Genomic DNA, 12,269 nt, shown 5'->3' with positions numbered 1-12,269 from the left:
TACATCCACTTAAAGTGACAGCTATCCTTTTAAAAGTAAAAATACTTCTGAACTTTTCGAAAAGTTTTCTTAAACGGTTTAACCTTGCTTGCAAAAGTTTCCGAGCAGCCTGGTATCAGTACATCGTGCTCCTGTGCTGAAGATTACGTTCAAGACCAAATCTAGCTACACGTCTACGGGAAACTGGAACACCAAGCCTGTAGATGTACTGCAATGGTCTTTTTATCTAAATCAGTTTAAATAAATAGAATTTGCATCTGGCTGGAGACAAGGTATAGATAACAAGCATTCCTGACACACCAGTTGCAAAACCTGTACACTGTGGCTTGAGACTTGTTCATTTCTATAGTTCAAGGCGCCCGAAGTCTGGTTTCCTCTACAGCCACAAAATCATCTACCATCTTTTGCTATGCTTTTTTATAGTAAGATGGCCCCTGGCAAGGGCAAGAGCCCTTGCTGGCATGGCTATCAAATTTATTCATGTTGGACATGCCGGTTTTCAGCCAACATTTTAACAAACTTAAACTTCGGAAGTGGCTTAAAGTAAGAGAGCACCTCTCGAGCTGTAATGAAGGTACAGAAGAAAAGCAATGGCAGGGAAAGAACTTCGAACAGTTGCGATTTACCCCCAAAAATCTGCTCAGATGATCCTTTGATACCATTTTTCATTCTAGCCCCCGTAATTTATCTAGCATGTGCAAAAATACAGGGTCAGGAGCATCCTCTGCTCTTGCTATAGCAGAGCAACCGAAAGCATTGTGGATTCAGAGGTTTCTGCAGACAATCCTTAGCCTAAAAAGCATTAATGATCTTATAAGCAAAAAAAGTCAAAAGGAGAAAGAAAAACAAACAGAAAACAGGGAAGGAGAAAAGCGAGCTAAGACCTGAATAGCCCCGCGAATGACCAGGGCTAGAGCACGGTCACACAGGACAGCTCTCGCAGGGACAAGCACCACCAACAGCCCAGACCTGCCCAGCAGCGACCCAAGCGGGTTTCCATGACCAAGGCAGGAGCTCTGCTCCAAGTATAACCCTTTTAGCCCAACACCCAGAACTCACAGGCTGGCGAGTGGACGCTGACACTGATGATTACTGTGGCTTTTCTCCAGGTTTAAGTGAACAGGATCACCACAGACGTTAACAGCCATCGTTATCTTGCACGAAAGCAGTTCCCACTTGCTTTTTCCTCACTGGCACAAGCTGAAACCTTCTCCTGTCAAGGGCTTCTCTCCAATGATGCATACAGCCCTTGTCCTTAAAGCAATTACACAGGCTATGAGCTATTCGCCATGTCAACAACAATTTCTCTCCTACGGACCGAAACGGCTTAGAAAAACACACCGCTGAAGTCTGCTTCCGTGCTGAAGAGCATCTCTTCACCTGCACGCACGAAAACAGGAACAAACAACGGCTCCTCTCCCGAGGCAGGGGATGGGTGGAGAAGGTGAAGCTACTCTGTCCGACTGCAGGTAGTAAACACTATGCAACCAGCACCATTTGGGAAGAAGGATAGTAAACACGTTATAAACATCATTCATTTTTCCAAAGCTAGTGCATGGCTACTGCTGCAAACTTCTCGAAATTATTTCAGTTTTACTGGTTTCTGGAAATAACTGGTTAAACTACCGAGGCTCTTACAGCTCCCAGCTCCTCACAAATTCATGTTATGAGCTGTGGTTTCCTGTTTGTTATGTTTTCCAGTATACTTAAGACATTGACTTGAAATAAGTTACTTTGCCCCTGCCCCCCCCCCCCCAAAGGTTGAGATTAAACCACGTAAACATCTGTTTGAGGTAACAAGTTCATCTTGCTTTCAGAAGATGAAAATTGCCTAAATTCAGGGTCTTTATCACATCCCTTTGTAAATATATACCTCTTTTTTTTTTTTTTAAACAAACCACTGCTCAGTGAACATTTAAGTGTTCAAAAATAAGCTGAGAGAAAGCTTGAAACTCATTTTAATTACGCTTTGATAAAAGAGTCAACCCATTTCTTCATGCACTGAAAAGCAGTCATTTAGACTGTCATCTTGGCAAGTGAATTAATTTTCTTAAGAGCAAGTGAGAAAATGAGAATGATTTAAGTTAACGCTGAGCATCTAGTAAATGCTTGCAGCATTTACCCGAGTTATGCATTATACCACCCTTCCTTTAGGGAAAAAGGTCAATCGCATAGTAAAAGCAAAATAGTGTTGAGTCAGGACACCTGCAATCCAGCCCCAGTTCTGAAACCAGGCAGCTGCAAGTCCTTGGCCGTGCCGCTGAAAGCTTGTGACTCCGTTTAGTCATCTGCAAAATGAAATGTTCGGTGACACTGCAAGAGCACGTCTGCGCACGCGTGCGAAGCGCGATCTTTGGAACAAAGAGGCTGTAGAGATACCGTGGCTCAGCCTGGGGTGTTTAACAAAGTCAGGCCAGGTATTGTATGTGGTATAGCAGGAAAAGGGTACTCCTGTGAGCAGAGTTTACTTTACTCAGGGTGGAGGATGCGTCAGTGGAAACCACATTAATGAGCAGAACACTTCACCAAGAATACGATACAGCTAGAGCAGCAAAGGTATACACGGGGCTTTTGAATAAACGACTTAGTTCTCCTTTTGGAAAGATTACCAAAAAAAAAAAACCAACCCAGCACAGGCAAATTCTCTCTGCTGAGCTGCTCTTTATTGGATGACGATGTTCTGCTGCACTACAACGCACAGTGGATCTAATTACCCTAATAGAGTCACAGTAGGGATGCGCTAACTATATTGTCTCCAGTAGGTCACCGGCAGGAGCTCGCTCTCCCTCTGCCACACCAAATCTCTCCCGAAACCACAGAGCAGCATGCTCCGACTAGCTGGCCAAGGAGCATCCTGAGCAAGCCAGAGGAAGAACCCGCTGTCGGTCAAGTTGGGGTAGTAACAAGGAAAAGAGCGTTTTAACCTAGCAGGCAGGAAATCACTTGCTGCGCGCTGCCAAGCTCAGTTGAGATGTCATCTGTGATCTTCGGATGAGGAGATAAGCTGGCTGACATCAAATGGAAGCAAGGGAGCTGGAAGGAACCTCTTCGTGGTGTTGTAAACCCCGTAGCACGATCCCCCTCTCCTCTGACAAAGCCAGCGTGCGAGGTGCTTTATTCTCCTGGCACTGCACACGCATTTGGCAGATTGAGAAATCTGTTGTACTTTCACACTGCACATACACGCTGTACTTTCATGTAAGATTCCAGTGCATTAGTATTATTTTTAAACGTAACTACTTCTGAAGCCCCATTATACTTAAGCTTACAAAACCTTTATGAAGAAAGGGTGTGAAAAGTTACATTTGAGAAAAATCTTTAGGTTTTCTGCCCTTTTTTTTTCCAGCAAGTCATGCTTTACCTTCTCATTCTCTAGTGAAGTCTGCAGAACGTAGACTTTAACCAACTGTAAGCAAAAAGTATTCTATGTAACTACATGCAAAATTTTATATTTTCAGATGATGGTAAATAATTCCTCTCTAAAAGTTACCGTACACACCAGCCACCGCGGCCTCCCGTCAACAGATGGGCATATTAGAAATCTGCCTTCCAAAGCACTAGCTTTGGAAAAAACGAATGATGTTTATAACGTAATCAGGTGGAAAACACACCGATTTCATGGAGCACACCACGGGGCGTTGCGGCTCAGCCCTGCCACTTGAGTTTCCAGTTGTGAAAGTGCATTGTATCCATAATACTGCCTAATGCGTATTTTGGCTTCAGTGACTCTCGCCAGTAAGGTTTTTTCTCCTGTAGGTAAGGCTATCGCAGCCATAGGTTTTTGTCTTTGAAATGTCCTTGAAATACAAGGAGTCAGAAGTTTCTTTATTAACAAAATTAGTAAAAGATATTCTCCTGGAAATGCACGAACCGGGTCACAGGGGAACAGACAGAAACTCAGAGTAACTCATGCCATCTGAAAACGTAATCTATAATATAAAGTTATAAAAAAATTGTTCTAGGCTTCCCAAGAAATGCGGTTCTGTTCATGTTTTGATGTTTTGCTACTCTGATTTTTAAAGCATCATTTGACAAGGAAGTTGCAAGCAGCAGCGTTGCCAGGTTGTGCCAAAGAAAGGGCATCGAAGAGACCTTCTCCAAAACATCAAGTTAAATGAGAAACAAGAAACCTCATTTCTTACAGAAGCCTGTGCAGCAGACACAACAACAGCTGAAATTTTTATTGCAGAAACCCCTAAAACTTCAAGTTATGGTTTCAGCATCAAAATGGCAATAGGTAGGAACCAGCATTAGCATTTTTTTTTAATTCCACTGGGGAGCTTTTCTATGACTCTGTGCTTTCAGACTGCGTGCAATTCACCATTTTGCTTGAAGCAAATAGGCAGAGCGAGGCAAGGCATGAAATGCTGAAGAGCTCGGTGCCAGAAACGACGACCAGCTCGGCTCACCAGCATGACTCATCACCCAGCAGCACGACCCAGCTCTCTCCAGCCTTGTGCTGGGAGTTCAAAGCAATTCTTCCCTCCCGCCACTAAAACATCAGGGTTGTTTTCTCAGCAGAATATCAAATACAAGAAAAATCAATTATTTACATCATTCTTTTAGTTGTAATTTAAAAAAAAAAAAAATCTCTGTATTTACACAGCACATGCATATCCACTACACTAGGAGCAGAAATGTCATTTAAACCATTCCAAGCAGAAATTACAGTCAATTCCAGAGATCCTGATAGGGTATAATACCCTAGACAAATGTTGCCAAAACATAAAAAAACAGATGGATACCACGTGCATCTGTTGGAAGCAAATACAACCTTGCCCAGGATAAAAATCTTCATAAACAATAAAATAAAGCCCTGCATATTTTTAGCTTGACTAAGAGGATTACACAAAGGTTTTATGAAGACATTGACACCAGTATTGACAAACTATATGGTAGCAATATACCCACTCGTGCAACTGCAATACGTACAGCAGCTGTTCCTTTGGGAATTGCTTTCAAATACCAAGAGAAAAATGAGGATTCACTCATGACACACGACGTACCTGGCAGGAGGAAAAAGGTGCCGTAGCAGCATTACGACAGTGCTATTGCATCCAGCAATGCTCATTTCCACACTACCACATCCCAAGGACAGTACTTGGAGTAAATCCCAAAGATAAGGGGACTATTAAGGTCTAGTGCCACAACTACTGTGTTATAAAGCCTTGGGGTGGAGCTTCACTCACAGACTTCCACATTAAGATTCAGTTATTTGATTAAGGTAAAAAAAAAAAAAAAAAAAAAACAAACCAAAGACCAACAACCTGCAAATCTGAAGCTTGGGTCTTACTGTACAACATTGTCACTTACTATCAACATCATCATCATTAGTGAATTTAAGTCAAAAAGCAGTTGTAAGCTAAGTGAGGAGATACAGCCTAATGAGAAATAATATTCTATAAATTTCATAGATTTAAAAACAAGTTTGCAGTTTGAAACAAGATGGAGTAATACAACACCTCCTTGTTCCCTGGTACAGTTACAACAGCCATAATCAGTATTTCTAAGTCATAAAGTGTCCACCACGAGCAAAGTGGAACCATTAACTACTACCCCACGTGTGCAACCACGGGCAAGTTCATCAGTCCACACTCCTTGAAGAATTGCTCAAGCTGATCAACTTTACTCAAGCTGCACTTCAGGAAAACTCCTTCCTCTCCACCCTGGTTGTCAAAGTGCACCCAGCAGCCTCCTCTCTCAGTACACTTGTTGATAAAGCGATATTCAAATGCAAAACCACATTTTTTTAAAAGATGCTAATTACTGGCAGCATCTTAATAGCTTCATTAGAAACTAGAGCTCTCCATCAACACCAGAGATCATGCCAGTACATCAAGGAAAATAAACATTGGTTTCTTTTATTAAAAAAAGGTATTGCTTCTTTAGGTATTGCCACAGCAATAAAAGTAGAGAGCACAACTGAAAGATTACAGTATTTCTTTTTTCAAAGTATCATTATTAAATATACACACTTCAATAAGCAGCAGAGATTTTTCAACATATAAGTATGCATTTTCTGGGGGAAGCATCAGAAAAAAGCAAGGACATTTTGCTACTCTGTCACGACTCGCTCCACAGATTTAACTCTGGATTAAAAGGTCCAGTATCTGTGCTGACTAGAAAGGATCATTTTGCGGTTAAAACACAGGGTTACACATCAGAAAAATCCTGGATCTGTTTTCAGCTCTGCCATAAACATCCGCTAAGATCTCGAGTGAGTCCGGTTAAGCCAGATCAAAAAAAAACACTCTTCCTTGAGAATCTGAGAGTAAATCTGTGATAAGAGTGAACTGTACTCCTTACACCATGGATACACAACCATAATTACTCCCAAATAAACTAATGTATGAAATGGTTAATTCCTAGTGTTCCTTGTGTAGACACCCTGACTTATCTCGATTTTTACGAAACAATCACATGGGTGAAGTATTTCCACTCTAACACCTTCTCATCACTCGTCTGTAATTCAGCTTTTTCAGAAAAATATTTTCAGATTTGATGGCTGAAATGTCTGCCTCTGAAGTTGGTTTGGCCTTTTTTCCATTTTGGTTGAAGGAGTGTTCTGGGGTGGGAGTGGGAAACCACACCAAATACCTAACAGCCCCAGAGAGCCTGTCAAGTTAACAACCAAAAAACGTCTGTAGTTGAATTTCTGGAGTTGGCCTTGAACTCTGGGGTCCTTTAATCTCTCAAACAGAAACGGCAGTACTCTCATATCTCATGAGAAATACTAAAAATAAATTCAAATTAATTTAGTGATTGTGAAGCTCAACTACCATAGCTGCAAGGACTATAAAAAAAACAATGGAGCAATTCACAGAATTTCACATTCAGTGCAACAACTTGAGTATCAGACCATACAAATGAACGAGGAGGGTAGGAAAAAAACCCAAGCTCCTGACCAACGCTCAAGCAAAATCCATCCTTTGGTCTAGAGATAGGTGGCCTGATGCAACAAAACCAATATATAATTGTGCAATAGTATTTACAGGCATCAAAACTGTGCCAGAGTGGAGCCAAAAAATCTGGTTTTTCTGCACTGAAAAGGTAGTAACATTATTTAGGCAACAATTTTTATGTACATTCTTGAATATTTAGACCTCTGTGCCTTGAACATAAATTACTGATTTGGGACAGGCTGCAAGTGAGTGTTGTTTAATAGATATCACCAGCTTCAATAAATTGGGCTTACATGAAAAATAGTTAATAATGCTCAAGTTGGCTATTAAATACTTCCCACTACTTATGCAGCACGTATTAAAGAAGTGGCTAGGTAGTAACTGCGCAAATTCCCATTAAAACACAAATACAAATGCCATATTTTAAAATTATGTGGATATAGTGACGGCTATAGTTGCCCAGCTCATGGTTGACTTCACTAAGGGTCTATTGTGGAACACAGACAGCTCACCCAAAGCAATTTTCATAACAAAAGCCCAAATATTGAAATATTATTTCCTCAAAACTTTGGTAAACTGTTGTAGCTGCGTAAGACCCATAGTCCAAAATTTATTCATCCTAACAGTAAAGTGACACTAGAACTGAAAAAGAAGAGAGCGTAAAAAACATTGTATGTTTGAGGAAACAGGAGGGTTTTCAGCCATTTTTCCTAAATTTTTTTGCTGTAAATATACACTAAATCATTACTCAACTATTTATCTCAACGCTTCATGCCTATGAGAACTGCTGATATTCTTTTAGTCTGAAAATCCTTAAACACAAGCATGTCAGCAATGAACAGACTACAGTCCATGTAAGTTCTTACGTGACATCTTATAAGTCTGCTTCTACTTGCAGTGAGGATTATTTGAATTTAAAGGCAGTTGAAGACAGAACTTCAACACAGCTTGAGTGTATCAAGCCAACAGGAATTAAGGGAAGCAAAATGAAGACCACATATATTATTAAATATAATGCTTGCATGACTAAAAAAAGTGTACTAAATATCACGTTACACGACATTTCAGAGGTAAGACAAGAAATGACAAATATACTTGAATCATGGCAGTCCCTCCCTAAGTAGCTTATTTGTTTGTTTAGTTCCAGGCACAATGGGAGCTTGGGCTAATTCAGGTTGCCTGTTACTACCTCATTATAAATACTAATTACTGCTATTACTTACTAAACGTTTATTTGGGTTAACCTATAATATGCAAGCCAAGATGCCTTTTCAAGTCTATCTCAGAAGCCCAGCAGGAGCAGTTGTGATTCCAAAGCGAGTGCGAAGACAGTGTTTTATATAGACTTGCTTCTCCTCTCTAACAAGCGCTAGATTTTTAGGGAGAATTATGGTCCTTTGGTACACCAAAAATCCTTTAGAAGGATGCATTCGTTGTGAGAAGTAACTCATCTGAGTCTTCACCCATGGCAGCATGAGGATAACTCTTAGGAATGGCAGGTAGGGCAAAGCCTCCGGGGGAGGGGAGAAGGGGGAGGCAAGTTCAACTCTTCTCCCTTTAAAAAGTGAGGATGTTGGTTTAAATTACCTTAGTAATGTTTTGCAGTTATGTTCAAAGTGCTTTGCGATCAGCTAATTAATCCTTGATACAGGGAAGTGACATACTTGTTAATTTTTGATAGGAGTAAAATCAAGAAGGAGGACAAGCCAATTAATTAAACCCAAAAAAAAATCAGGTTTCAAGCCATCCCAAACCCATGAAATATAAAGTGTTCTTTAGCAAACAGCAGCATACCCTCAGTCTGAAGACAAACAATCACCAATTTGTCCAGACCCTTCTGTACTGACTTAACAGATAACATTTTGATAATTCTTTTATCATTTCATAGCATAAATGACTGAAATAGGTACTAAAAATGAGGCCCAAGAGATCTACCCACCAGTGAACAAAAAAAAACCCTGACAAAAACCGGAGAAATTATTCTACAGACAGCAATATCTAGTGATTTCAATCCAACAAGCTTTTGCATTTGAGTTCTGTGTTTCTTCAGCAAATCTGTGCCTGTGCATCAGCCAGCCACGTCTCTGAGTACGTGCATACTAATTTTCTCCCACATGAGATTTCTCATAGGTCATTTCAGAGAAAAAAAGATAAAGGGCTTTTATTTCTTTCTTTAATGAGGATAAGGTTCAAAATGGCCAGGTACACAAAATCTGTGATGTATTCAAGGAGCTTACAGAGATAAGACTATTCATAACATTTTCAGGGACCTTGAACCGAGTATGTGGTAGCCTTATACAGCAAAGTAGGAAATGAGCCTGGAATAAACAAAGCTTGGTTTCAATACTCAGGGAGGGGGAAGAAAAAAAAAAAAAAAATCTCTGGAAACACAACCGACTGCAAACGAGGAGAAAGACCATCTTCAGTTTTGACAATCTGCTGTGAACAGGGGGATGGAAAGAGCTCAAGGCTCAGACAAGGAGTCTTGACGATATAAATTTCCAGCCACTGATGCCTGACCTTTCCACGCAAGTGATCTAATCCCCTCGCAAAGCATCACAGTGTCTTCCCCCAAGTACAACACTGTGTTACTCCATCTCCACCACATGTTGCTCTCAAGACCACATTATAAGCATTTCAAGAACCAGCTGAATGCAACTGCTAGATTAGGAGAGGAACGTCTGCCACCATCGGAAGAAAAATTCAAATCCTTTAAATACATTAGAGTCAAAATGATCGATACTTCCACACTAGCCCGCCAGTCAATGACCATCCTGTCACGGGTGGAGCAATCTACAAGGATCCTATTAGCAGTTTTGTAAAGACCAACTCCTGTTCACTGTGCCATAGGAAAGAAGCAGCTCTCCATCTCTGCATTCTCTACCATGACCCTTCCTCACTTGTACTCTTTCATTATCTAATACTGATGGAGAAACAGAACAGCCCTTTAGAAATTTCCAGCGCTTGGAAGACATAACTTCCACTCATCACAACAGAGAACACTTAATCCTACAGCCTGTTCACGTGTTTGAAGTTCCAGATAGCCCTTTTTCACTGCTAAGAATACAAGGACTACTTTCCTTCTGCACAAACCTTTGTGGACATTGAGAAATGCCTTGTATCTACTTAAGTCATCTTCTGAAGGTGGAAACTACTGGCTGATTAAATCCAGTTTGCAGCATATCACAATTTCCTAAATTATTTCACCAGCAAGGGCTGATGAGAACAATAGCTCTGCGCTGAGCCACATGCATCATTCTGTGGGTTAGGAGAGAGCTCATTTAGTGCTCTAAATCTCATTATAACTTGCTGATCGGGATGTAAAATATGCACTTATCTCTGAACTGAAGGCTTTTAAACAGCTTGAAACAAACTCAGCTCTTCTGTCTTCGAGTAGCAGTTGTTTCTTATTCCTCGCACTTCGGGAGGCTTATCTGAAGAACTCTCTTAGTAAACAAATTAAAATTATATTGCTATATTGGATTTAGACAATTTAAACCAAAATCTAAACGCTGTAGACCAACTGTTCAAAGAATATATGCAGATACCAGGGTCAAATACCAGATCTCCAAATCTCCCCGTGGCAAGCTGGACAAGCCTGTGCCCATCTGTGAAATGGGAATACTTTCCTACTCCCCCGAGATGGTGCTTACACTTATAAAAAGTCCCCAGTAGCCTCTGGACAGTGAGGGGCTTTGTTTCAACAAGCAGGAGTTCTCAAAGGTGCATAAATTTGCAGCAAGACGTGACTCCCGGGGCAGACGGAGTGGTGCAATAGCCCTGACAGCGCTACGCTGCCAAACACCCAACTGCAGCAACGTCTGGTAGATTTAGTATCAAAGTTTCCCCCTGTCAGCAGACTAATGGGCAGCACAGAGGGAGGAAAACATTTCCAGGCTAGTATTCTTTGGGGCGTTTGTTGCTTTTTTTAAATTTTTAATGGCTGTTCTGTGTATTTTCCCCTTGCACTTTAAACCTCTGCAATGAAACTTAAATCTTGTTTAACTAGATTCATTTAAACTGTTTTTGCAAACCCCGAAGAGTTTATTTCCAGCTTGCCAGTTGCACGCGAAATGTATGAATTACCAAATGTAGGTATTTTCCAGCATTCAGGAGGAAACCCGAGAGTAAAACCATGTTTCTTGTTTTGAAAATACCTCCTTAAAAAGCCTTCAGAAGTTATTTAATACTGTTTTCAAGAAGTCCGCGGTATCTCTGTAATCATACATCCTGTGGCAAGAGTAGGAATTCAGGAATCCAGCTCTCCTTGCACGTAGCACCATGCACGCACACCTATAAGCAAGTCAACAACCGCAGTGACAAGCAGGGCTGTTCTAAGTTTGGGAATTAAAGCTGCAGTTTTTTTGGAGGCCATCAGCAGCAACATGTTTCCGCTTTTTTAGTGACGTACGCACACGCTTGGCCTTCCAAACCAGATTCTCCCTTCCCACCCTTCTACTGGATGACATTTCTCCCCGACAAGACTTGGTTTTCTGCACCCCAAAATGAAAACCTCGGCGCTGTCCCCACCCACCTAAAAAGCACGCAGCACTCTCCGCGAACCGGGACATAAAAATGATGTTTATTCTCCTTCTGCACCCCCCAGCCCTGCCGACCTGGCCTGACCAAGCTATGACGCTGCACCACCTCCCTAACACCCAGCACCAAAACCTTTGCTCCCCATCCTCCACGCTCGCCCCAGCTTCCCGCGGCAGGACTCGCCGCACATCCTCACCCACCATCTACATCCTCACTCCTCCCCAGTCTCAATCAGAAGCGCAAGCACACCTGCAAACCCCAATTTTACAGCCCTCTGCAGGTGCTGACAGCTCCCGAGTGCCACCACGAGGACCCCCCTACACCAGGTGTCCCGCAATAGCTTGCTCACATTCGGCGTCAGGAATTACTGCCTTCACACCACAAAATACCCCCGTTTTGAAGGGGTCTGCATACCACGAGCACATGCCTGCCACAGTTGGGGAACCTCTGCTCTAAAGAACGAAAGCCATCAGATGCCTGTCATCAGAGCTACTTGCCGATGACGCAGAGACTGCTGGAGCCAAGCCTCTTGAGGTTTGCTGACAAATTCAAGGAAAGTTGCACCCAATTTAATAAATCCACATATACAACCAAAGCAGTCGAGTGCAGCAGGTACTTGAGAATAACCTGTCAAGTGCCTTTTACCTTTCACTAACACTCTGCTACTTGGGCAAATTATCCAATTGCTGTGATTCTGGTTTATTCACCTGAAAAAAGGAGTGCAAAATTGGGAATAATACTCCTTTGTCTTGCAGGGGCGTTACAAAAAGTAGCCAAATATATGTGCGATGCTCTGTTTGCATCAAAAATGAATGTCATAAAGCAGCT

General features: G+C 41.7%; 1 protein-coding gene across 1 annotated transcript in view; it reads right to left on the bottom strand.

Moving 5' to 3' along the window:
- Positions 1-12,269, bottom strand: part of NCOA1 (nuclear receptor coactivator 1) — a 190,207-nt gene that overhangs the window by 170,082 nt on the left and 7,856 nt on the right. The gene's annotated exons all lie outside the window — the stretch shown is intronic.

Source organism: Strix aluco, chromosome 3, assembly GCF_031877795.1.
Source record: "Strix aluco isolate bStrAlu1 chromosome 3, bStrAlu1.hap1, whole genome shotgun sequence".
NCBI classification, from domain to species: domain Eukaryota; kingdom Metazoa; phylum Chordata; class Aves; order Strigiformes; family Strigidae; genus Strix; species Strix aluco.
Note: the sequence above shows the minus strand (reverse complement) of the source record. Positions and strands in the feature narration are given on the sequence as shown.